Genomic DNA, 5,996 nt, shown 5'->3' with positions numbered 1-5,996 from the left:
CGCATCAACTGCCTCAAGTCGAGAGTAGAGGCAGTCAATGCGCTGGAAGGGTGCTAAGAATTTAGTACGGTTAGTACAATCTAGAGAATTCTCAGCGCTACTAAAGCGCTACCAATGCGCGCATTGGTTAAATCGGAACGATTTTCTATGCAGTCTACGCGCTTCATGCGTAATTCGGAACGCACCCTATATATATATATATATATATATATATATATATACATACACACACACACAAGATTACTCTGGATAATATATCTAATAAGATTGTATAATCAATTTATTATGCGTAGAAGATTTCAAGGAACACAAAAGTATGAATATTTTCCTCTTTATAAAAATATAGAGAAAAAAGTAAGGAAAAAAGTTACATATATTTGTACTCTGTTTTCTCTCTCTCTCTCTCTCTCTCTGTTTCTATTTCTGCTTTATTACATATTTTATTTTTATTTATATGTACAAAAATATTATATATATATTGTTTTTAAATATTTTGTATATTATTTATTTTTATATTTGATTTTATATTACTGTTAGTTCTTTCAGGCTTTCATTTTTATAACAATATATATACATTTTTATATTTTTTAAATATTTATATAAATATTACGTGTAGTAATTGGGCTGAATGTATAACTTATATTCAATGTAATTATTTGTCAAAGGTTTATTCAGTTGAATAAACATCGAGATTCATTATACAATATATTTGAGAATAGAATGGACCCCTCCATCGCCCATTCCCGTGAGAACGCAACCATAATATATATTTTCGTCTCTCCGAAAATTGCAAACGAGTCATTTGCATTTGAGGCTTTTTCCAAAGATGTTTATTGGAATTTTGACCACTTTGGAAAAGGCGACAGTTCATTTTCTGCGATAATGTTAAGAAAATGTTGCCTCATATATTCCACGCGATTGGAATATTTCTCATTGCAAGGATTTCCTCCTAAGGCTATAGTTGTAGCGAAAGCTGCAGCATAAATTCCACAACAAGTGCCATCAGGTTGTGTTTGAACCTTTTCAAATATTATATTATTGGCACTTATTTGTGGATAACGGCGATGAATGTAATTTCTTTCTTTAGATACCAATTTATCGTATGTACAACCAGGTATACTGTCGTACACTCGAAGCTTGGTACCGTCGAAAAATATACATCGCCAGTGATCACTGCAATTCCCTCCAATAATTTGTAAGCTTTTGTCACTACGACTTGCTTCAATTATATGAGGATATTCCAAATATAACACACTTTGTGTTTCAAAATGAGAATTATTTCTTACGACTCGTAAAAATCGATCTAATGATTCGTCGTTTATTTTGCTATGTATAGGCAATACATTATTTTTTACTAAATTAAAAGGAGCAATCGAGTTATCGAGAAACTCTTTCTGTCTTGCCATATCGTTTTCAGTTAGCTCTTCTTTATTTTGCGAGTAATTGACAACGATGCAATCGTCATCTTGTTCTGCATTCAAAGCAGTAACAGCAGTAATAGTTTCTTCCATCGGTAAAATATTCGATTCGCAACATTGAATGTTTTCAATATTTTCGTCTTTCATATTACATAGTGATGACTTTTTCGGTTAATTATTTTTTCAGCTGCTTCTTGTTGAGCTTCTATTATATATCTTGGATTTCTAATTGGCATATGTCTATTATGCCGACTATCCAAGATTTCTGAAAGCATGCAATCGTAATAAAAACGTGTTAAATAGGGCAGCATTTGTTTTTTCCAAAATTCATTATCCCTATCGACACGTACTATTTTTAAGCTTTTTGGCGTCCACATAGCAAAAATACAATAATTTCGCTGCGTTATATTTAATTGGCCTTGAATTCGATAAAAAAATCGATGATTCCGATTCATCTTATTTGGATTTTTCTTATCAAAGATGCCTTTCAGTTGAGGTAGCGTCTTTATTGCCTCTTCTGCAGTTAAATTCTCAGCTGACAGAGGACATTTTATTTCTACCAGACCATCTTTATCTATGAGTCCATCAGGAGAAGCACCTAAGCATGGATTTTCAATATCAATGAATAATCCACAAACTTTAATCTCCTTTTTTAATGTTACGGCTAATTCTTTTTTTGCAATTCTTTCCATCTCGCGACCATATTTGATAGCCGCGGTATCGATAGAGGGAGGGAACAAAATGTTCTTTACAATTGCGGCGCAAGATGTTGTCGGTCTCATGCGACATACGATTCCAAAATTAGACGCCGTTAACACATTTCTTGTCTCAACGACTGCCACAAATCTGATTCACTTTGCTTCACAGTATCACGTTCTATTTGTCTTCAATTTTTCCCATTTTCAAACAACTTTTCCAAATGATTTTGTCGAAGTTGCTCAAAAACATCGGGTGAAAGATCTGGTTTTCGTGATTGTGGGCCATAATAACTATCTATTCCTTGTTCTCTTTAAAATTTTTTTGATCTTCCATTCATTTCTCGAGATTCTCTGGTTCTTGCAACTTTTACTTGTCGCTTTTCCACAGTTTCGACAATGGGAGGAACATTTTTACTCATATTTTTATGCACTTGCGTGAGAACTTATTGGGTATTATATTGCCCAACTGCTCTCGCAACTCTAGCATTATAGGAACCTCTGTTAGTAAAATTAATACGCTTTCCAGCAATTTCTTTGCAAATTATTGAATTAAATGATTCTGCAGGATTGTTGGTGAATTTCCGCAATAAGCTGTCGGAATATCCACTCAAATAAACGATAGCAGTCCACTCAAATAAACGATAGCAGTCTCTACTTTCTGATAAAGACCGTGTTGTTTGAGAAACGGTACATAATTCTTCGTTTCATCACAGTCACTTATACCGCGTTCCTTACATCGTTTATGTTCACCAAATATATGGCTAGGAATATTTAGTATATTTTTTTGTAATTCCATAGCCTTTTTATGATCAGGTTGCATTTCTTCTTTTCGCAAATCAATTGCTTTTACTATCTCTTTTCGTATTTTTAATATGTTGTTTTTTACAACATTTCATAGCTGAACAAAACAAAGCTTTCTATGCATTTTTTGTTGAGTTGTCATTGCTACAGCTCTCAACTTTTTGCACAGATTGCGAAGTAAATGATTGGTGCATTCTATTTTTTTTACGGTTATCTGTTGTTCGCAATATGGTTTGCTATCAAAGATGGCCTGATAAACGCTACTATCACCATCAGCAATAACCGTTCTGTAAATTATTCCATGCATTTCCAGGCTACTTTTGAAACCTTCTGCAATGGCGTCGCTCTCCATGCTTGTAGAGCTTGCATTACGATCGAAATTTTTGTAACATTTATGATATCTTGGTTCGATTTGGTTTCGTTCCGCAAAATCACAGATGGAGCAAAATTTGTTGCGGACACCAACGAAGAGTACCTTCTTCGTGCGGTAACCAATTATAGCACCAACGCCGGAAAGAGAATCGTAGGCGTTGCCGTACGATCTCTTCATCCAACTACCATCTGCTACAACGGTTATATATGGAATACTGTTTATAGTTTCATTTCTCTCAAGAGCAAGTTGCTTTTCAGCTTCGGCAGCCATTTTCATATTTTCCACGGCTGTTTTCTCGAAATTATCGATTACATTTTCTCGATATTTTACATAAGTTTTATCGGCCATACATAGAATATCCATGGATGCACACAGCTCTTCTAGCTGAGCAAAGCCAATTCCAATTGTAACAGTTCCTGTTACAGCAGCCGTATTAATGTCCAATGTTTCCGGTTCTGTGGGTTCTGACCAGATTTTGGCTTGGTAATGACACATTTGGCATTTGAAGAACAACTGTGTCTTAAACCCATAGCGACAAGATTTTACGAGTTTCCAATCTTTAATTGGCACTCTATTCCTCGTGCATGATTATCGAATGTTCTATGGATTTCATTCCATAGAAAAGAAATGTCAACAATGCGACGGCCTTGAGGCAAATTTTCCTGAATACGATTCATATCCAGAGGGCTATTTTGGATAACAAAATCTTTGTCATCTTCGCAAAATTCGACATCTTGTTCTACTTTATACATATCTGTATTTGACTCCTGATAGTGCATTATTTGACTATTAGCTTTCGAATCTATCGTATCGGGAAATAATTCTACCGATTTTTCAAAGTCGATGGATTCATCGCTAATATCCATGCTTTTGGAGTCATTTGAATCTTTGCTATTTTTACAAAGTTCAGTTTTTACATTAGACATACCTATATTTGACTCTTGACATAGCATTGTTTGAATATTAACTTTCGAATCCATCGTATCGGGAAATAATTTTACCGATTTCTTAAAATCGATGGATTCATTGTTAATATTCTTAATGATTCTGGAGTCATTAATTTCTTGAGCCTTTATCCGTTTTAGTAACTGTCGCCTGCAAAGAAAAATAAAGATTAGTATTTTGTAAAATGTTAAAAAAATAAGGTGTTATGTCATAATTATATATTTTATTATTTATTTATATATCTCGAAAAAAATCTCTGGAAAAGTGCAGTCTTTTGTTTATCTTCATTTATTAGTAAAAATTAATATATTACTAAATACACAATAATTATATTACTAAAAAATTAACTATTGTGTGATATAATAGATGTTTTGAAAATATAAATATTTTTTTTATTTAGAACACACATGCAAACCGCATCTGGTATGAAATATTACAACCAGCTCACGAATAAAAATCACCTCTGGGATTATTTTTTAATCAATGCGTACATGCAAACCGCATCTGGTATGAAATATTACAACCAGCTCACGAATAAAAATCGCCTCTGGGATTTTTTAATCAGTGCGCACATACAAATCGCATCTGATATCAAATGGTACTAACTACTATTAAAATACACATAATCTCAATTTTTAGTTAAAAATACAGATAAGCAAAAGACTGTTTTTTCAAAGATTTTTTTCCAGATTATATGTTCTGTGCGCACAATCTCGAAAAAACAAGTATATTTTGTTACATAGAAAAAAAGAGTAATATGCAAGTATTATTGTCTTTCATTCACTGATCGTATTTTAGCAAGCAAAGGAAATAACTGGTGTCATTGAAAATTATTCCAAGTTCAAGCTGTGTGCAATTATTTTACAAGCAGAAGAATCAGAGTAAGTGAGTGAAATAAGCATTTCCGCATCTATGTCCATATAACATTTTTTCATCCTTCAGGTGTGAGGAATATCTCCTTAAATTTTTGACATACCTTTTTAGAACACCCTGTATACATATACTGGGTGTTAAAAAAGTCTGGACGGTCGAATATCTCGATGAGGAAGAGTTTTATTAGAAAGTGTTTCAGACAAAAGTTGTATGGCTTCAAGGGGGACATAAGATGGTGCTATTAGTTTGACCTTGAAGAGTCACCTGAAGGTCACGTGAAGGTCACCGTCAATTTCTTAAACGGAACCCCCTATTTTTTATTGCATATTCTTGTAGCTTATCTCAAGGGCTTTCCGAAACACTATAATTAAGTTAGTTTTCATTAAGTACTTTCCGAGTTATGAGGCTTGAAATAATTTCTTAATTTTACATAAAAGAAAACAGTTATTTTTAAGAAAACAAATTTAATTAATTGCAAATTACATTTTTTTTTCGAAACAATTATGTGTTTTCTTTACACCGATTGATTCCTCTCATTATTTTGTACATAAAAGTATTAAAGTAAGATAATCAAAAAATGAATATTTTACAAGATATTTTACGGTTTATGTAAAATTAAGAAATTATTTCAAGCCTCATAACTCGGAAAGTACTTAATGAAAACTAACTTAATTATAGTGTTTTGGAAAGCTCTCGAGATGAGCTAGAAGAATATGCAAAAGCATGTAGGGTGTCCCATTTAAGAAGTTGAAGGTGACCTTCACGTGACTTTCAGCTGACTCTTCAAGGTCAAACTAATGGCACCATGTCATGTCCCCCTTGAAACCATATAACTTTTGTTTGAAACGTTTTTTTCTACAATCAAAATTAAAAAAGTTATTCGGGGTG

General features: G+C 33.1%; 1 pseudogene; it reads right to left on the bottom strand.

Moving 5' to 3' along the window:
• Window positions 1-830: 830 nt before the first annotated feature.
• Window positions 831-4,432, bottom strand: LOC145960054 (uncharacterized; annotated as a pseudogene).
• Between the last annotated feature and the right edge of the window lie 1,564 nt (window positions 4,433-5,996).

This window comes from Camponotus vicinus, unplaced genomic scaffold (genome assembly GCF_025532165.1).
Source record: "Camponotus vicinus isolate PSW18456_S1 unplaced genomic scaffold, iyCamVici1.0 SCAF_10, whole genome shotgun sequence".
Lineage (NCBI taxonomy): Eukaryota > Metazoa > Arthropoda > Insecta > Hymenoptera > Formicidae > Camponotus > Camponotus vicinus.
Note: the sequence above shows the minus strand (reverse complement) of the source record. Positions and strands in the feature narration are given on the sequence as shown.